Raw genomic sequence first — 22,119 nt, 5'->3', positions numbered from 1 at the left:
CGGGGGCTTCGCATCTTTCCATAGTAGCAAAATCCTCCGCTGGGCTACCAGGGACGCAAAGGCCAGAATACCAGCCTCTTTCACCTCCTGCCCTCCCGGCTCGTCCGATACCCCAAATAATGCCAATCCCCAGCTCGGCTTGACCCGCGCGTTCACCACCTTGGACATAGTCCTCGCAAAACCCCTCCAAAACCCATTCAGCGCCGGGCACGACCAGAACGTATGGACGTGATTTGCCGGGCTCCCCGAGCACCTCCCACATCTATCCTCCACCTCAAAGAATCTACTCAACCTCGCCCCTGTCATATGCGCTCTGTGAGTAACTTTGAACTGAATTAGGCTGAGCCTGGCGCAAGAGGAGGAAGAATTAACCCTACTCAGGGCATCAGCCCACAGACCCTCATCTATCTCCTCCCACTTGCCCTTTAACTCCTCCACCGAGGCCCCCTCTTCCTTCAGCTCCTGGTAAATCGCCAAAACCTTGCCTTCTCCAACCCATACACCCGAAATCACCCTGTCCTGAATCCTACGTGCCGGAAGCAGCGGGAATTCCTTCACCTGCCGCCTCACAAACGCCCTCACTTGCATGTTTCCCGGGGGTAGCCTAAACTTCTCCTCCAGTGCCCCTAGGCTCGCAAACGTCCCATCGATGAACAGGTACCCCATTCTTCTAATCTCTGCCCGATGCCAGCTCCGAAACCCCCCATCCATCCTTCCCGGGACGAACCGATGATTCTCCCGAATCGAGGACCAAACTGAGGCTCCCACCTCACCCCTGTGTTGCCTCCACTGCCCCCAGATCTTCAGCGTCGCCGCCACAACCGGACTCCTGGTGTACCTTGTCGGCGAGAGCGGCAGCGGTGCCGTCACCAGCACCCTCAGGCTCGTGCCCACACAGGACACCATTTCTAGCCTCTTCCACGCCGCCCCCTCTCCCTCCATTACCCACTTACGGATCATCGCCACATTGGCTGCCCAATAATAGCCACACAAATTCGGCAGCGCCAGCCCCCCCCTGTCCCTGCTACGCTCCAGAAACACTCTCTTCACCCTCGGGGTCTTATTCGCCCACACAAATCCCATGATGCTCCTGCTTACCCGTTTGACAAAGGCCTTGGGGATCATAATGGGAAGGCACTGGAACACCAAGAGAAACCTCGGGAGGACCGTCATTTTGACCGACTGCACCCTACCCGCTAGTGAGAGTGGCAGCATATCCCATCTTTTAAAATCCTCCACCATCTGCTCCACCAACCGTGTCAAATTGAGCTTGTGCATGGCCCCCCAACTCCTAGCTACTTGGATCCCTAGGTACCGAAAACTCCTTTCCGCCCTCTTCAGCGGAAGATCGTCTATCCCCCTTCCCTGGTCCCCTGAATGCACCACAAAAAGCTCACTCTTCCCTATGTTGAGTTTATACCCCGAAAAGTCCCCAAACTCCCTCAGGATCCGCATGACCTCCGCCATCCCCTAAACTAGATCCGACACATACAACAACAGGTCATCGGCATACAACGACACCCAGTGATCCTCTCCCCCCGGACCAGTCCCCTCCATTTCCTGGACTCCCTCAGTGCCATGGCCAGCGGCTCAATTGCCAGTGCAAACAACAAGGGGGATAAAGTCCTCGTCCCCCGGTACAGCCGAAAGTACTCCGACCTCCGCCGGTTCGTAGCCACACTCGCCACTGGGCTCTCTTTAGCAGCCTGACCCAACTGATGAACCCCTCCACGAACCCAAACCTCCGCAACACTTCCCAAAGATACTCCCACTCCACCCGATCAAAGGCCTTCTCCGCGTCCATAGCTGCCACTACCTCCGCTTCCCCCTGCACCGAGTTGACGTCCCCCCCACCATTATCAAGCTTCCTACCTCCAGATCCGGAATCCGACCCAGCATGCGTTTCATAAATCCGGCATCATCCCAATTCGGGGCATATATGTTCACCAGTACCACCCGCACCCCTTGCAACCTACCACTCACCATCACATATCGACCTCCATTACCCGCTACAATATTCAATGCCTTGAACGACACCCGCTTCCCCACCAGTATTGCAACCCCTCTGTTCTTCGCATCCAGCCCTGAATGAAAGACCTGCCCTACGCATTGATGCACAATCAATTACTCTCGAGACAAGGTGAGTCATACTAATCGGCTTTAATCAGCTAGAACTGTACCCAGCAGCTTCGATACAGGAAGTGAAGGCTGCTGGGACGGCATTGGTTCTTATACCACGCCTCTCAGGGCGGAGCTATGTACGTTAGCCAATGGTAGACTCCTAGGTCTAGCCAATGGTCATCCACCTCTCAGGTACTGCAATATCTGGTATTACCACATTCACCCCCTATTAAAAAGGAACCCAGCGGGGTGATGGCCAGCGTTACTGTCGCCTTTTGCATGGTAGGACCAGGTATGGAGGTACCGTGATGTCGAGGGTAACAGAAGAAGTGTTTATGGTGCAGCAATCAGACTATCGGGTGGCCTGGTCGTCCTTCTGGAGCGTCTGGGCTTCGGCGATGATCCTGGTGGGGGCCCCGGCAGTTGTGGCTCCGGGAACGTGGTGTCTTCCTCCCAGGCAGCTTCGTCACCCCTAGGCGGCGCTGTTGGGGCGAAAAGTGGGCAGGGGGAGGGGCGCCTGTAGGGGGCATCGGTGCCTGTTCGGCGCTGGGTAGGGGCGGCGGCAGTACTGACCCTCCGGTCAGGTGCTGCGGGGAGGGTGGGGGTGGGGGCAATAGTGCGGGTGCGCGTGGGGCTCCGGCGGGCGCCAGGTCCCGAAGGGAGACCGTGTCTTGGCGGCCATCGGGGAACGCTACGTAGGCATACTGGGGGTTGGCATGCAGCAGGTGGACCCTCTCGACCAACGGGTCCGACTTGTGCGCCCTCGCATGTTTCCGCAGCAGGACGGGTCCGGGTGTCACTAGCCAGGTTGGGAGTGAGGTCCCGGAGGAGGACTTCCTGGGGAAAACAAGAAGACGTTCTTGAGGTGTCTGGTTTGTGGTAGTACAGACCAGCGATCAGATGGAGTGAAGGGCCACTGGGAGGACTTCTTGCCATCGGGAGACTGGGAGATTCCTGGACCGAAGGGCTAGCAGGATGGTCTTCCAGACCGTTCCGTTCTCCCTTTCTACCTGCCCGTTTCCCCGGGGATTGTAACTGGTCGTCCTACTGGAGGCGATGCCTTTGTTGAGCAGGGATTGACGCAGTTCGTCGCTCATAAAGGAGGACCCCCTATCACTGTGAATGTATGCGGGGAAACCGAACAGTGTAAAAATACCCTGGAGGGCCTTGATGACGGTGGTCGTGGTCATGTCCGGGCAGGGGATGGCGAATGGGAACCGGGAGTATTCGTCAATCACATTCAGGAAGTACGTGTTGCGGTCGGTGGAGGGGATGGGGCCTTGGGAATCCATGCTGAGGCGTTCAAAGGGACGGGAAGCCTTTATAAGATGCGCTCTCTCTAGCCGGTAGAAGTGCGGTTTGCGCTCCGATAAGATTCGGCAGTCCCTGGTGACTGTCCTGACCTCCTCGATGGAGTAGGGCAGGTTGCGGGTCTGAATGAAATGAAAGAAACGAGTGACCCCCGGGTGGCAGAGGTCCTCGTGGAGGGCTCGGAGGCGGTCCACTTGCACGGTGGCACAAGTGGTTTCCCGGGCCGTTGATGGCGATCGTTGTGGTGGCTTTCGCTAGCGTCCGGGGCCGACTCTGGTCCAGGGTAACAGAGGCCAGCTGCAGCAAAGGGGAGTTCTGGTCGGGCAGCGTGGAGTCGGCTGTGCTGGGGGCTTGAGGCCCCATCCAAGATGGCGTCAGCCACGGGTCGCACATGGAGTCCGGGGATGCAGAAGATGGCGGCTGCGAGGGACAAAATGGCGGCGCCTACCCATCCAGCGTGGTGGCCGGGGGGCAAAATGGCCACGACCATGGGTCGCACGTTGCCTGGGGATAGAAGGGCGGCGGTGGGCATTGGACGGCTGGGATCTGAAAAAAAGGCTGCCAATAGTCGCTGGAGACCGCTGCCACGGCGCACGCCTGGCAGACCGCGACATAGTGGGCTTTCTTGCCGCACCCTTTGCAGGTAGCGGTGCGGGCCGGGCAGCGCGTGCGAGGATGATTCGCCTGGCCGCAGAAGAAGCAGCGTTGGCCTGCGGTGAAAACGGGCCATCTTGCCGCGCACGCCTGCGGGGTCAGTGGGAAAGTCTGGGGGGCTGCCGCGACGGGGTGCAAAAGCCAGTGCGTTTTTGTACGCAACGTCCATGGACCCTGCATTGGTTCTTATACCCCACTTCTCAGGGTGGAGCTATGTACGTTGGCCAACGGTAGACTCCTAGGTCTAGCCAATGGTCATCCACCTCTCAGGTACTGCAATACCTGGTATTACCACACCCATCCCTTTCTCAGCCTAACCTGATCTGCCACCTTCAGATGTGTCTCCTGGTGCATAACCACGCCTGCCTTCAGTCCCTTTAAGTGCGCGAACACCCGGGCCCTCTTGACCGGCCCGTTCAGGCCCCTCACATTCCAAGTTATCAGCCGGATCGGGGGGCTACTCGCCACCCCCCCCCCCCCCCCCCCCCCCCACTGCCAACTAGCCATCTCCTTTTCTAGGCCAGCCACGTGCCCGCGCCTCCCGCACCCTCCAGTCCCCCAGGCAGCGGACCCCCGCCCCGACCACCTCTCCTACTTCCAGCTCCCCTTTGGCCAATGCAGCAGCAACCCAGTTCCCCCCTTCCCCCCCCTCCCCCTCTCCCCCCCCACCCCCCCACCCCCCGCTAGCCATTTTGCTCCCCCCATGACACTCCCGTAAGTCAGCTGACTCCTGCTGACCCCGGCCTCTCCCGCCATTCCATCGACCCCCCAGTGTGAGAATCCCCCCACCCCTTGGCAGTCAGTGTGTGCTCCTCTCCAGCACCGCCCTTCCCCCCCCCAGCCCCGGCCCTGCCCCCACCCTTCCCTAACGCGGGAAAAAGCCCGCGCTTTCCTGAGCCGGCCCCGCCCCCTTTGGCACAGCTCCTTTTTGCGGCCTTACCCCAACTCCCCATCCCCGGGCCTCCACCCCCCCTCTTCCTCCGTGGGGCCCTGCCCCTCCAACACCGACGCCCACACTCTCCCACAGCCCCCACATCAAATCCATTCACCCATCCCCACCCAGCACCCAAACAAAAAGAACATTCCCCAAACACAGTAAACATCCCCCCACGACAAACCCTCAATTTAAGTCCAACTTTTCAGTCTGTATAAAGATCCATGCCTCATCAGGCGTTTCAAAATAGTGGTGCCGATCTTGGAACGTGACCCACAATCGCGCTGGCTGCAGCATCCCGAACTTCACCCCCTTCCGATGGAGCACCGCCTTAGCCCGGTTGAAACCAGCCCTCTTCTTAGCCACCTCCACACTCTAGTCCTGGCAAATTCGGATCTCCGTGTTCTCCCACCTGCTGCTCCGCTCTTTTTTGGCCCATGTCAGGACACACTCTCTGTCCATAAAGCGGTGGAACCTCACCACTACAGCCCTTGGCGGCTCGTTGGCTTTGGGTCTCCTTGCCAGGACTCGATGAGCCCCATCCAGCCCCAGCGGCCTCGGGAAAGCTCCCGCGCCCATCAGCAAATTGAGCATCGTGCTCATATATGCCCCGGCATCGGGCCCCTCCACTCCTTCAGGGAGACCCAGAATCCGAAGATTCTTCCTCCTTGACCTATTCTCCAGGTCCTCGAATTTTTCCTCCCACCTCTTGTGCAGCACCTCGTGCACCTCCACCTTCACCGCCGGGCCCAAGATCTCATCCTCGTTCTCCGAGGCTTTTTGCCGCACCTCCTGGATCGCTGCCCCTTGGGCCTTCTGGGTCTCCACAAGCTTCTCAATCGCCGCCTTCATTGGTGCCAGCATTTCTGTCCTCAGCTCCTCAAAGCAACGTTTAAGAAACTCTTGCTGCTCCTGTGACCACTGCGCCCACACTGGTTGGTCTCCACCCGCCGCCATCTTGCTTTTCCTCCCTCGCTTTTTTTGCTGCACCAGGATCACTTTTTTAACCGCTCCACTCCTGGTCCAATCCATATAATATCGGGGGGACCTTGCTGTCACCCTCCCACACTGGAAGCCGTCAAACAATTGCCGTTGGGGCCCCTCTGAAGAGCCCAAAAGTCCGTTCCAGGCGGGAGCTGCCGAACGTGCGACCTACCTAGGCATAGCCGCAACCGGAAGTCCTATTGTGAGTTTTAAAGACAGATTGGAATCTGAATCTAGCTGAAACAGTTACATTCTTATTGATGTGCCTGTGAAATACATTGCGTTAATCCTTGGTTTCCTCTTTTACCGAATTTTGGCTAGATTGACATTGCTGTAATATTCCCATGACTTTTAAATCCGTTTTTATATTCATTCATGAGATTTGGGCACGCTGGCAGGGCCAGTATTTGTTGCCCATCCTTAATTGCCCTTGCACTGAATGGAAGACCAGACCATTTCAGAGGGTATTTAAGAGTCAATCACATTGCTGTGGATCTGGAGTCACATGTGAGCAAGACCAGGTAAGGCTGGCAGGTTTCCTTCCCTGAAGCACATTATTGAACAAGATGGGATTTTATGTCAATCGACAATGGCAACTTAGGATCAACTTCTAATTTTGGCAGAAGCACAGAACAGGTGGCAAAGGGTCAGCCGCTGGTTGTACATAGAACATAGAACATACAGTGCAGAAGGAGGCCATTCGGCCCATCGAGTCTGCACTGACCCACTTAAGCCCTCACTTCCACCCTATCCCCGTAACCCAATAACCCCTCCTAACCTTTTTGGTCACTAAGGGCAATTTATCATGGTCAGTCCACCTAACCTGCACATCTTTGGACTGTGGGAGGAAACTGGAGCACCAAAGGAAACCCTCGCAGACACGGGGAGAAAGTGCAGACTCCGCACAGACAGATTTCCAGCGGGGAATTGAACCTGGGACCTGCGCTGTGAAGCCACAGTGTTGGCCACTTGTGCTACCGTGCTGCCCAACACTTTGCATAATTTATGATTCTACTGGTTATCAGACAGCCCATCAGCTACTGTTTGTGCTGTGTCTTGGAAGTGGGAATTTCTGCCCATTGAACACTTTTACTTGTGTCACTAACTTGTCCTTTACACTACTGTTTATTCTTCATGCTGTAAATGACAGGAAATGTCAGCAACCTATTGAAGCAAGAGAGGAAAGTCCTACTCCAGGATTTAAGCACACATTTCAACTCTGACATTCCAGTACCATGGGAGTGCTGTACCGTCGGAGGTACCGTCTTTCAGCTGAGACCTAACGGAGCCCAATTGCAGTGTCTAGACCACCACCTCAGGTGAGATCAGTTCATAGATTATCATAGAATTTACGGTGCAGAAGGAGGCCATTCGGCCCATCAAGTCTGCACCGGCTCTTGGAAAGAGCACCCTACCCAAGGTCAACACCTCCACCCTATCCCCATAACCCAGAAGCCCCACCCAACACTAAGGGCAATTTTGGACACTAAGGGCAATTTATCATGGCCAATCTACCTAACCTGCACATCTTTGGACTGTGGGAGGAAACCGGAGCACCCGGAGGAAACTCACGCACACACGGGGAGGATGTGCAGACTCCGCACAGACAGTGACCCAAGCCGGAATCGAACCTGGGACCCTGGAGCTGTGAAGCAATTGTGCTATCCACAAGGCTACCGTGCTGCCCTTAACTCAACACAGGCTCAAGAAATGAGGTGGGTACATCTTGCTTGACCCGGTTCAGCTCCTCTCCTTCACAATCAGCTATGCTGTTGGCATGACCCACAAGACCAGTTTTCCCAAAATAGAATGGCATTTTCTTTTCCACGGGAGTTCATTCTAATTTTGTTCTTCTTAATAAAAAAAATCACTGATTAAAGTTCTGACATCTGCACAAGAGAAAACTTCATTCAAAGTTGAAAAATGGAATGTGCATTTATTTCGAAAGGAATTATATTAAGTGCTCGGTTTTATTAAACCCCGTTGCACACTGCACTATCACTGCCTACTGTACTAATTTCCAACTAATGGCAGATTTATCAGTGCTTTGAAATCCAGATTTCTCAAAGCTGTGGCAGCAATATGATTCATTCTAATTGGTAATTAAATCTTACAAGCCAGCTCTGGAGTAACATTAAGCTGACAGGTTTTCAGGAACAGTATTTTATTATAAAAATGTCAACACCTCTTTCTGAAAATCAATGTCAGCTGCACGTAATTCTGCTACCTGCTTTTCTGTTCGTCTGTAAATCGAAGCTATGATTTTATGTAATGTTCCAGCAGGTGAATAAGCCGCCAACTGCAAATAATTAACATTTGCTGCTGGCACGTCACCTCTCTCTATCATAATTAAACAGCACCTTCATTATTAACTTTTCTAAATAAAGCAGTCTTTAGTATTTTCTTTGTCGGAACCTTGGGTGCAGGCCCATAGGGCAAGTACAGCTCACTTGATCGTTTCATCTGATCTGTGATGAAGTGTTTAATTATTCACAAGAGTCAAACCACCAAGACTGACTGAAACCTATTAACGTATTAATTATTAAAATTCTCAATGCGTGAATAACTCTGATTTATCGATTTATTCAACATTAGGCTTGCTAAATTAAAAGAACAACTCATTAAAGTGGTATTAAATGAATTCTGCCCCACAAATAGGTGGTATTAGGTTATCAGTTTAAATGCAGTATTAGTGACAAATTACTTTGCAAAGCCAAAAGCAGTTTGGTCATTGTTCAGGATCTGAATTGAATTAGTATACATGGAGTGAAAGGTTTCATTTGGTAAGGTTGAAAATGCGCACCATTTCTACACATTAATATTCTCAGCTGAAAACTGAGAGAATATTTGGCTCTTTATTCTTCGGGCACAGGTATTTTGCAGTCATGCGTGACTGCATATCAGAGTGTGAGCTCCAGATCACTCTAATGCTCTGTGTGCACATGTAAATGCACAGGTGAGAACTCTGCTGTCTGACAGCATGGATGTATTTAAGTTTGGGACGAGTTTTTTTGATTTGATTTTGATTTGATTTATTATTGTCACATGTATTAGTATACAGTGAAAAGCATTGTTTCTTGCATGCTGTGCAGACAACGCATACCGTATATAGGGAAGGAAGAAGAGACTACCGAATGTAATGTTACAGTCATAACTAGGGTGCAGAGGAAAGATCAACTTAATATGACGTAGGTCCATTCAAAGTCTGATGGCAGCAGGGAAGAAGCTGTTCCTGAGTTGGTTGGTATGTGACCTCAAACTTTTGTATCATTTTCCTGATGGAAGGAGGTGGAAGAGAGTATGCCTGAGGTGCGTGGGGTCCTTAATTATCTTGGTTGCCTTTCCGAGGCAGCGGGAATTACAGACAGAGTCAATGGATGGGAGGCTGGTTTGCGTAATGGACTGGGCTATATTCACAACCTTTTGTAGTTTCCTGCGGTCGTGGGCAGAGCAGGAACCATACCAAGCAGAGTTTGCTCTATTCTAACTTCAGAAAGTTAAAGACTTCCCAACCTTGTTAAACTTTGTAGCCACCTGGGTTGGCCACTTCCCAACTTAAAATGGAGGTCCGCAAAGGCTACAGGGAAATTCAGCCAACACAGGCAAAAACTAGCAAGTGCAGAAATCCTGTGTATTAGAACTTGCAAAAGCCCAGACAGCACTGAAACTCACAGCCATCTGCATACTAATGAGTGATCCCCAGGAACAATCAAAACATTTAAGGTGAATAAGGCCAAGCCAGACTCCTCGGCGCCAGCAGGAGCCAAGACAAAGGAAGGCCAACGGACACCTAGGGACTGCCCAGCGATCAGGGAACGACTCCAGTATTGGAGAAATCGATCCAAGTGATCGGAACGTAGTCCAATCACTTGGAACCAGGTACGGGGTCCGCCCTGAATGGCAGAAAGCGCCTGGGGACTATAAAATAGAGTCCCCAAGTTCAAATCGGTCTTCTTGGCAGGGTCACTCAGCAACTCAAATCAAACCTTGAGAGTTAACTGTCTAAGCTGCCACACCAACCAAGTAAGTCTCCAGTCAACGCACACTACGAGATAGGTGCTCCTAGCTACCAGTCCATACCAGCTTTTGAATCCAGCAGACTCAGATTGAACGAAAGGCCATTTGTTTCGCTGACCTGGTGGGCCAATTCCGAAGCTAAGTATAGGCCTTTTAGTGATAGAGGACAGTCTAGAAAGTAGAGTTTATGCATGAGTAGTGATTTACTGTGTATAATAAATGTGTTTTGATTTGAATCTTACTAATTGGTGTGTTGAGTTATTGATCAGTACTTGAACTTGAACCTTGTGGCGGTATCATAAAGATACCTGGCGACTCTAGAGCAAAGGTTATAGAAACCGAGCAAATTAAGTAAAGATACAATGGACAACATTTAAGAGCCAACCAAAAGTTAGCAACATATTACTGGCGACATCCTGACGGGATCCGACTTAGAAGTGGCCTAACCACTCCGGGAGAACCCCAAATTTGAATTAGAATCCAATTGGGAACAGAAAAACCACAAGTGTTCAAGCAGTTCTGATCAATCCTCATAATTCGGAAGTGTGTTAATGCATGTGTAACTAACAGGGCTATAAGGTAAAACTGATCGATTTTTGTTGCGAAAAAAACTGTCGGGAGTTTGTATTCCGGAAAATAGCGAAAGCCGTACCCGTGTTTACAGCACCGCCTTAGTACCCCTCGTTCCAAATTTTAAGAGAGCATTTAGAAAGGAAAGATGGCAATGCAACGCCTCATGAACCCTGAAGAATTCATGGTCACAGCGACCAGCAGCAGAGTAGGACAGTGTCCCATTTGGGAAGAAGAGATCAGAAAATATCTCAAAGGGAAAGGATGGCCCCTTTGGAGTGAATTCTGTGACAATGAGGAAACAGGACCTGGGAGTATAAGACATACTTGGTGGGAGAACCTGCCAGAAATCCATAAGAAAAGCTTAGGGAAAGCTCGCAAGCCGATTGCAATCATGTCCTGTTTGGCACAATTGCGAGGCACAGAGGAGGTCGTTCGGACGCTCCGCGAAGAGATAGAGGAGACACATCGAATGAGCAAGGTCGATGTCAGCGAGATCGCAAAAGAGAATATAGAATTAAGAAGGAAGTTGGCAGCAAAGGACTGAGAGGTGGATGATGCCAAGCGGGCACACCAGTCTTGTCTAGCGCATCTGAGCAGCTTCCGAACCCAATATGAGAAGGCCTATCAGGACATGCAACGTGAAGTCCTGGTAAGAGAAGAGACAGAGAAACAGGTAGCGGCAAGTGCAAAGGCAGTGCAGCGATTTAAAAGCAGCGTTAAGAGCACTCCATGCTGCCACCACGGAGCACAGACAGAGCCTATTAGATCACGCAAAGTGCCGGAAGCAGATTGCGGATCTGCAGTCTTTGCTTTCAGTGCAAAATGGGTTTCAGAGTACCTTTGGATTCCAATTAGATGAGGAAGACGGCCCTGATTGGCAAGAATTAAACGAAACCGCGCATAGGTATGTTCAGGGAACATGTGCGCAAGGAAAGCCCCAAAAGAGAAAAGCACCCACAGAGCAGATAGATCAGGCACCCATGAATCCAGTCACTACCCACCGCATAGTCACATCGGAAGGAGACGCGGAATTCCTTTACACCACCCCCTTAACCCTGACCCAATTATGGGACGCGTGTGAAAAGATCACACCGTTCCTCCCCACCTCAGACCCCCACCACTTCTTTGCTAGAGTGAAGCAGCAGGCGACCATGTACTGCCTGGATGAGCGTGAGCACGTGAAGCTCACAGTTTTGAGTGTACACCCTTCAGTCGTAGCAGCCCTTCCCGACCCACAGAATGTAGGAGGAGGCACCCTTGCAGAGATGCATGCGGCGATCCTAGACGCGATCGGTTACAACAGAGGTGACCCAGTAGAAGGCCTGAATAATTGCAGGCAGAAAAAGACAGAACACCCCACAGCGTTTGCTGGACGCCTGTGGATTCACTTTACAGCCGTTTTCGGCAATTTAGACCCCACCCATTTGTCCCAAGACGTTATGGCCAAATGGACCCGCACCCTTATCTCCCATGCCACAGAGGCAGGACAAAAGGCCTGTACCAGCTATGACCCCTCAGAAGAAGCGCACAATGAAAAATGGGTTTTAAAAACATTGTCCCGTACCTGGGAGCAATCTGTCCAAAACAAACCCGTAATTAAGAAATCCGAAGAACAGCAGGCAGAAGCAGATATCCACACAGTTAAGACGCCCCAGAACCCCGCATGGGTAAATGAAGGCAGGAACAGCCCCCCACAGAAACCACAGGAGTGTTACAACTGTGGACAATTAGGTCACTTTGCACGAGAGTGCAATGCCCCACGAAAGCCACAGAGAGCCCAGCAGGCAGGCACTCTGAATAAAAATAGGACAGAGCCCATACATAGTGTGAGCACACGGTCAGACCAGACAGACATGAACGGAACTGACTGACGGTGTTCGGGCTCCCCCACCTGGGTCTGCGACACTCTTTGGGATAAGTACGGCCGACCAGTAGTTGCAGCAAAAGTACGGGGACAGCCCAGCGAATTTCTCTGGGACACAGGAGGGTCCCGCACCACAATTAATTCATCCACCATGTTCCAAAAAGACACGTGGCCCACTACAGCCACCATCACCCTCAGCGGCTTCACAGGCCACTCACAGCAGGGACACATCACAGCCCTGTACCCATTCAAATTGGCAATATTACGACAAAACACCCCATAGTTTTAGTCGACCTACCCCACACAGCAGAACACATTTTGGGCATTGATTTTATGAATTCCCACCACCTTTCATTTGATCCAGTAAAGCAATGTGTCTCGAAAATGGCAAAATCCGCAAGAGCCCCCGCAATGCTCACAGTAGGTGAGTATGCAAACAAGATTAGCACAGTCGGCGATTTCTGGTTTGACCCGACCACGATTAGCACAGACAAGCAGGTTAGGGCAGTTCTGCAGAGGCACAGGACAGCATTTGTGACCCACAAACACGACTGTGGCCGGATGACTGGTTCCGCTCAAATCACAGGACCTGACCCTAGGCCCCAAAAGCAATACGGATTTCCCCAAGAGGCAGAGGGAGAAATCTCAAAAGTTATCGATAGCTTATTAGAGCAGGGCATACTTAGATCAGTAGCCTCGACTAATAATGCCCAACTTGGCCAGTGAGAAAGCCCGATGGATCATGGCGACTGACCATCGATTACCGGGAACTCAACAAAGTCACCCCCGCAGCAGCCCCCACGGTAGCCACAAGTCCCGAGACCATGCTCAAACAGGGACTCAACTCACGATATTTTACAGTTTTGGACATTAGTAACAGATTCTGGTCCATTCCATTGGCAAAAGCGTGCCAGTACAAATTTGCCTTCACTTTTAAAGGTCAGCAGTACACGTGGACATGCCTTCCACAAGGATTCCACAACTGCCCCCCCATTTTCCACCGCCAGCTGGCAAATGGATTATCAAAATTTTCTCGCCCCAAATGTCTGGTCCAGCATGTGGACGACCTATTACTGTAGACAGACACCAAGGCAGAGCACATCGAGATTTTGCCTGAACTCCTGGAAATCCTACAGCAGATTGGTTGTAAAGTAAACCCCAAAAAGGCCCAAATTTGGGAAAACAAAGTGATGTATTTGGGTACGATTATCACGCATGGTAAACGCGAGATCGAGCATAAAATAATTGACTCGATTGTCAAATTGCCCGTTCCCCAGAATGTTTCAGCCCTCCGGTCGTTTTTAGGACTGGTTAGCTAATGCCAAAACCATATTGACGGTTTCGCCACCAAGGCAGCACCCCTCTTGGAACTCCTAAAGAAAGGAGCCCCTTGGGAATGGATGCTTTGAAAAGAGCCCTCATTGCAGCCCCACACTACAGGTTCCAAACCTGCTTTCCCCCTATGCTATAGAGATAGCTATCACAGACCGTACCCTTTCGGCCGTGCTCCTCCAGGAACGGCACGAACAGTTAAGACCCGTTGCTTACGCCTCCAGACATTTGGATCCTGTGGAGCAGGGATTTTCGGCCTGTGAAAGGCACCTGCTCCCAGTTTTCTGGGCGGTTCAGTATTTTTCCTACATAACCGGACAAAACCCCAACACAATCCTCACGGAACACACCCCCATCCAACTTTTACTAGACGGACGACTTAAGGACGGTACAGTAAGCCAGATTAGAGCAGCCAGATGGACCCTTCTTTTGCAGGGAAGGGACATCACTGTTAAAAGGATCAAGACTCACACTTTCCTAGCCGACAACCTTCAGTACCCAGGCACCCCCCACGAATGTGAAATAATTTCACCGCACCACAACACAGGCCCCTTTGTTGCGAAAACACCACCCAGAAAGATAGGTAGTTCACCCCAGAGCCCCCAGCACACAGACACGTGCGCACCTTTGAGGATATATGTGGATGGATCTTCCACTATATTAAACGGGAAGCGCATTACAGGATGCGGCATTTATGGCGAGGACGCGCAGGGACGCGCCCTAGAAGAAATCTCCTTAAAACTGCCAGGAAACCTAGGCGCGCAGGCGGCAGAACTAGCCGCCGTCGCGTACATTGTGGATCACCCAGATTCCTTCCCCAGCCCAGCAGACATATACTCGGACAGCCTCTATGTCTGCAACAGCCTTACAGAATTCCTACCCCTGTGGAAAGCAAGAGGATTTGTTTCCGCAGACAGAAAACCCCTCCCTTCAGCTCCATTGCTCCGCCACATTTTAGAGAAAGCACAGGACAGGACATTTGGAATTGTTAACGTCCGCAGTCACCACCGTTCCTCCCCCCCGGAAATGTAAAAGCCGACGCACTGGCCAAAGCAGATTCCAGGCATGGACATTTTTGGACACCCCCCCGAAAGCGCCCCAGTGAATGCAGTTCAGGTCTCACAGACTAATATCGAGGATTTAGTGCAGGCCCAGAAGCAAGACAGCAATCTCATGGAGATTTTGAAACGAAAATTTATGGCACCTTACGATAGATTTAAAAACGCACTGACCACACATGACGGTGTGATCCTGAAAGACACCCTTTATGTGGTTCCTGAACAGGACAGGAATCAGCTTATTTGTTTGTTCCATGACAGTCATGGGCATCAGGGAATTGATCCCACTACAGCCCACCTCAGGCAGCTCTGTTGGTGGCCAAGTTTAAAAGAAGACGTAACGCACTACGTTGAGAATTGCCTTATCTATGCCCAAAACAATCCGGACAGATACGCAAAGAAAGCTCAACTTAGCCACACCCATCCCGTTAATGGCCCCTGGACTAACCTCCAGATTGATTTTATAGGACCATTGCCTCCTTGCAGGAATGGTTACAAGTACGTATTAGTCGTCATAGACACTTTTATCAAATGGGTAGAGACATTCCGATCCAGAGCTAACACGGCAAAGACCACAGCCAAGATCTTAACCCACCACATCTTTACGAGATGGGGACTCCCCCGCAGCATTGAATCCGACCAAGGTTCCCATTTTAAGGCACGTGTCATGAAGAACGTCCTCATGATATTTGGCATTACCCAAAAATTCCACATCGCATACCACCCCCAGTCAAGTGGTACCGTGGAGCGAATGAATCGGACCCTAAAGGCAACCCTCAGAAAAATAGTCCAACAGAACAACACCACTTGGGATTCAGTCCTCCCTTTTGCACTGATGTTTTTGAGAAACACCATTTCGACATCCACAGGATACACCCCACACACTCTCATGACCGGACGCCCCATGAAAGGCACAGAATTTTTATTAGGACTTGACTTGACCAGCCCCGAAGTGACGTCCCTCACACACAAGAACGCAGTCAAACAATTAGTGGAAAATGTAAAAACAGCTCAGCTAGCAGCCGCAGTAAGATTAGGCACTAGAAAGAAACAGAGCAAAGCCTGTTTTGACAAGACAGTGCATGCAACTGAGTTTGAGGTAGGACAGCAGGTCATGCTCTCCATTTACAACCCCAGCACATTCCTGTCACGGAAGTATTCGGGTCCGTACTCCATTGCGGACAAAGTAAGCACCTCCGTGTATAAAATTAAGTACCCCAACGTGGTTCCATATTAACCAGCTTAAGGCATATGGCCCACAGTCTAACCACGCACATCATGTCATGCTCGACGCAGCAGACAACACCCCGCCCACACCCAACGTATCCCTACCCTCCCCCAACACGTCCACCCCACCCACGGATTCGCCCTCGACTCCACACCCGAACTATAGACTCCGCTCCGGAATGCCCACAGACAGCAGCAGCAGAGACAGCGACTGTGACACAGACAATAGCCACAGCACGCCTCCGTACTATCCCCATGCAACAGGCCCCACACCCAGCGAATCTGACCATGATTCGAGTGATCCCTTCCTGATCACATTCCTCAACAAACCACACCAAAGACCACCGCCCTACGATGATTACCCCGACTCCGTCCCCACAGAATTAGACACAACTTTTTGGCACCGCGACAATTCATACAGGCTCGTCCGAAACGACGAGATGGGCCCTAAGTCACACCATGCAGCTTTATCAACCCTCATCCATTCCAGAGTATGGCATCCGGGAGAAGAGGATGACATTGAGTCTGACTCCCAAAACGAGATCCCCTTTGCGACCCTGTTCGCAACTGACAGCTGAGGTGTCCAGATAATGTTTTAAAAAAGGAACCGCTTGGGGGAAACGGTGTCCTTTCTGATGGAACCTGCAGCGTGTTGTTCAATGTTGTTTGTTATTGTTATTGTTAAGTGTTGTTTGTCCACTCGGAAGTTCCACGGCCACACGCCATATTTGTCGGCAGAAACCTGTGAAAACTTGCCAGCCCGCTTATCGGCCGAAACCGCTGAGAGCTTGCCAGCCCCCGTTCATGACTGCTCTTCTGGTTCGACGGTAGAACCTTTACAGCAACCCCCCACGATGACTACATTTTTTGCCCGTTCCTGCCGGTTGCTCAGGCAGTGGAGAAACGGCATTGGTCTCCGCCCTGCCTGAGGACCCCCCTCTGGTCAGCTACGCTCGGGTAGAGCACATACGGCATTGATCACCGTCCTACCCGGGGATTCCCATCCAAATCTTACCCGTCGCGGCCCATATGCACCTCATTTCGGCACTCTTGGTTCAAAAGGTTTTGTTTTGTTTTCGGGCAACCCTTAGGTTGCCATCCCTATGCTATTTACATCCTCAAACATTTGGATGGTAAATCGCACAGCTTGCGAGACGGCTCGCACTGTTTCAGTATTTGTTAAGTGTCTTGTCCGGAATATTCGGTTTAAAAAAGAAATGAGGGAGTCACACATGGTGACAAATTGTAAAAGGAAATTGGCACTAAAGGACAGACATGCTAACGCACGAGATATTAACCAAGATAGTAACAGAAACTGTGCTTGATCCACAGAATTCCAGAAGCTCCGGGAAGAGAGAAGAAACGGAAAGGAAGAGACGAAAAGGAAAGAAGACAACAATGAAGACGTCATACGTGTTTTTCGTCGTTATTGTAATTTGTATCCGGTTCCGCGCGAATGCGAACCCCCTGACCCCTACCACACAGGCCGTGAATGATTCCCACCCCGACCATACACTACATCCTGAAATAGTTAACCCCGAGATAGTCACCGACACACCATCATGGTGTGCTACGTTCATAACCTGGTATTCACTATCATACGTAATTGAATCCCTTCTAGTATTGGCGATACTCTGCAGCATCGTGCAGACTATCCGCATGAGGAAATGGCGAAGGAGAGCCTACCGCTCTCGCACCCCGGTATACAATCAAAACATTTAAGGTGAATAAGGCCAAGCCAGACTCCTCGGCGCCAGCAGGAGCCAAGACAAAGGAAGGCCAACGGACACCTAGGGACTGCCCTGTGATCAGGGAATGACTCCAGTATTGGAGAAATCGATCCAAGTGATTGGAACGTAGTCCAATCACTTGGAACCAGGTACGGGGTCTGCCCCGAACGGCGGGAAGCCCCTGGGGACTATAAAATAGAGTCCCCAAGTTCAAATCGTCTTTCTTGGCAGGGTCATTCAGCAACTCGAATCAACCCTTGAGAGTGAACTGTCTAAGCTGCCGCATCAACCAAGTAAGTCTCCAGTCAACGCACATAAGAGATAGGTGCTCCTAGCTACCTGTCCATACCAGCTTTTGAATCCTGCAGACTCAGATCGAATGAAAGGCCATTTGTTCCCCTTACCTGGTGGGCCAATTCCGAAGCTAAGTATAGGCCTTTTAGTGATAGGGGATAGTCTAGAAAGTAGAGTTTATGCATGAGTAGTGATTTACTGTGTATAATACATGTGTTTTGATTTGAATCTTACTAATTGGTGTGTTGAGTTATTGATCAGTACTTGAACTTGAACCTTGTGGCGGTATCATAAAGATACCTGGCGACTCTAGAGCAAAGGTTATAGAAACCGAGAAAATTAAGTAAAGATACAACGGGCAACATTTAAGAGCCAACCAAAAGTTAGCAACAACTTTCAAGACAATGTTCATCATTTTTAGTTATACTGTAGTTGGGATGAAACTCAAGTGTTATCAATACAATTGAGAGTATCCAAACTCTTTGACAAAAGATGAACGGCCCATTTAGTAATTTGAAACCACATTAATATGGTATGATGCGCTGCGGCAGGAACTGGTTAAATATTCTGATCATCTGCTGAATTAAATAAGATTGCAATGCATCACTGTATTAAAGAATAAAGTTGGATAAATGGGGCAGCACGGTCGCATTGTGGATAGCACAATTGCTTCACAGCTCCAGGGTCCCAGGTTCGATTCCGGCTTGGGTCACTGGCTGTGCGGAGTCTGCACATCCTCCCCGTGTGTGCGTGGGTTTCCTCCCACAGTCCAACGATGTGCAGGTTAGGTGGATTGGCCATGATAAATTGCCCTTAGTGTCCAAAATTGCCCTTAGTGTTGGGTGGGGGTTACTGGGTTATGGGGATAGGGTGGAGGTGTTGACCTTGGGTGGGGTGCTCTTTCCAGGAGTCGGTGCAGACTAGATGGGCCGAGTGGCCTCATTCTGCAGTGTAAAATTCTATGAAACATACGTGTCCGCACCCCAACTCCCATTATGTTGTTGGGCCTTTCCTAACCTTCCCACCTCACATATATCTTGACTGTCGTGTGTTTGATCACTAATGAATGAGGCATAGGGTAACCCGCTACCTTCAAGAATCTTAATATTTGCTTTGAGATTTAGGTAGGCCTTTCGGGATGTGCACAGGGAATTATCGAGCAAACCAAAATATTCTTAACACCGCACATGAACATTTGAAAGTAACAGAGCAACACATCAGAATTTGTTTTCAGCAAAAATTAAGAAGGTACACAAGTAATCATCACAACATTTTTAATCTATTTACAGTAGACAATCTTTAAGAGCTAAACTAATTCTTTGTAATTAAGTGGAAAAAATTGGGATTCTGTTTCTTGATGGTTTTTAATTACTCAAGGGGTCTAATTAATCAACACTTTTCATTGACATTCAAACTGATTTTCTCTTTCTCTTGGGAGTTTCAAATTGATCAGTTACTTTCAAATGGATTTTTCAAGCAGTCTCTCTGGCTGGGATTGTTCAGACTCGGGTCCTGCTCGAAGGCTAAGAGGTGGGGAAGGGGTACATCCGCTTCAGCAGGCAAGAACAAATAGGTGTCACGGTAGCACACTGGTTAGCACTGTTGCTTCACAGCTCCAGGGTCCCAGGTTCTATTCCCCGCTGGGTCACTGTCTGTTCGGAGTCTGCACGTTCTCCCCGTGTCTGCGTGCGTTTCCTCCGGGTGCTCCAGTTTCCTCCCACAGTCAAAAGATGTGCAGGTTAGGTGGATTGGCCATTCTAAATTGTCTTTAATGTCCAAAATGGTTAGGTGGGGCTACTGCGGTGGCTGGAGGTGTGGGCTTAAGTAGGATGCCCATTCCAAGAGCCGGTGCAAACTTAATGGGCTGAATGGCCTCCTTCTGCACTGCATAGTCTATGATTCTATGAATAGCTGCTCTCGTATTACGCCTATTATGCCATCCCCAAGATCTGCCAGCCCAGTCAGTGGGCCAGTGGCTCAACAGTGCCAACACTAGCTGTAGGCATAGTTTAGGCTGTATCCACAACGAGAGGGCATGTCAATGGCCAGACATCCTCAGAGAGGGTTAAGTATGCTTGGTGGTAGCCATCATCTGAAAGGCAGGCCTGGGTGATTGGGGGATACAGAGGTCATTGAGTCTCTTACTGTTAGGGGGCCTGATGGCTCTGAAAGTGCCCCTAAAAGCGTCCCCTTCCAAGAATCCATTGGAGGCTGGCAATTTTCACTGGGTGATCGCTCCATGTGGCAGCAGGCAGCTTTAGATGCTGGAAAACTGCCGATGGAGGCAGGAAATGACTGCTGACAGGCTACTGGAATAGTTCAATTGATCTCCAGATGTACTGTCAAGGTTTGCAAGTTTTCACGCTGCTGTCAACATGACATAGTTCCATTTTGCCATCCTTACCACCTTCCAGCCCTTCCCGAAAGGACTAGTGAAATTCAGCCCATTGATTTGATCAGAATAGCGGTCCTTATAACCTGGAGAGAAATTGTGGGAACTTACTGATTTTTAAAAATGTATCTGTACGCTTCACACAAACCGAATCGATCACAGAGCAACTTTTCAGTTTCAGAGATGTTTCCATTTCATAATTAATGGAACCTGCAACACTGCATCAAAATCGGCTTGGGGCAAAAATCTGAATACGGTCAAATCTGAAACTGCGCACTCACTGTGAATGGATTTAACGGAACAGCAAGCTAATTCGAATGTGACAGAAATTGGAAACCGATCTTGCCTCATTCTAAGGCACGTGGCATAACTTGAATTCTTTGATCTTTGACCTGGTTAATTGTTTTTCTCATTGAATTTGTCATGATATGCAGACATGCAGATAATGATATACAGACAGGCAGCTAATGAACACAGAGAACAGGACATGACCAATGAGCAGGCAAGACACTCAAGGGTGGTATTTCACTATAAAAGGCACAAAGCACTCACACTCTGCCTCCTTCCACTGATGAACATCTAGAGTGAGACAGGGTGTATTTACAGTATCACATCTCCAGCACGTGGCTAAGAGCTAGTCTGGTTCAGTCAGACAGAGTAACCACACTTAGGTTAGCAGAGAGTCGAAATCATAGAGAACTGTGCTAACTGTGCTACTGGTTCAATAAATCAGATTGAACTAACTTCAAGGTCTGGAGTATCTTTTGGTTAAAGCTGCATCTAGTTGCAGCCTGTGTTATCCCAGAGTACATAACACAAGATCAAAAGATACTCCAGACCTTGAAGTAAGTTCAATCTGATTTATTGAACCAGTAGCACAGGTAGCACAGTTCTCTATGAGTTCGACTCTCTCTAACCTAAGTGTGGTTACTCTGTCTGACTGAACCAGACTAGCTCTTAGCCACGTGCTGGAGGTGTAATACTGTAAATACACCCTGACTCACTCTGTAGATGTTCATCAGTGGAATGAGGTGGAGTGTGAGTGCCTCGTGCCTTTTATAGTGAGATACCACCCCTGAGTGTCCTGCCTGCTCATTGGTCATGTCCTGTTCTCTGTGTTCTTTAGCTGCCTGTCTGTGCCTGTCTGTATATCATTATCTGCATGTCTGCATATCATGACAAGTTCAATGAGAAAAACAATTAACCAGGACAAAGATCAAAGAATTCAAATTATGCCACGTGCCTTAGAATGAGGCAAGATCGGTTTCCAAAAGGCATTTTAATGGAAATATTGTTTTAATTAACTATATTTTCACCACAACTATCAGTTTTATTTATGCATGAACGCATGGTAACTGCTTCATAAAATGGGAACGGAGGATGTAATTCAACATTTTATTAATCAAAGCAAAATGAATACCGATATACTTACAATGCCCCAAGAATGGGAGCAAGAAAAACTAATGCCTTCGAAACATGGAGATATCTGGGTGTGAGATACAGGGCGGAATTCTCCCATTTTGAGATTAAGTGGTCTGGCGGGTGTTGGAACGTGGAGTGATTCATGCTGCGGAGGCTGGTGGAGAAACACACCACATCTTCCATTCCCGACCTAATTAATTATGCAC

The 22,119-nt window shown here is 49.9% G+C and overlaps 1 protein-coding gene across 24 annotated transcripts in view; it reads right to left on the bottom strand.

The window, feature by feature from the left end:
- Nucleotides 1-22,119, bottom strand: part of LOC140429768 (receptor-type tyrosine-protein phosphatase delta-like) — a 3,491,723-nt gene that overhangs the window by 2,455,871 nt on the left and 1,013,733 nt on the right. The window lies entirely within an intron of this gene.

The sequence above is a fragment of the Scyliorhinus torazame genome, chromosome 9 (assembly GCF_047496885.1).
Source record: "Scyliorhinus torazame isolate Kashiwa2021f chromosome 9, sScyTor2.1, whole genome shotgun sequence".
In the NCBI taxonomy this organism is placed as follows: domain Eukaryota; kingdom Metazoa; phylum Chordata; class Chondrichthyes; order Carcharhiniformes; family Scyliorhinidae; genus Scyliorhinus; species Scyliorhinus torazame.
This window is presented reverse-complemented; position numbering and strand designations above follow the sequence as displayed.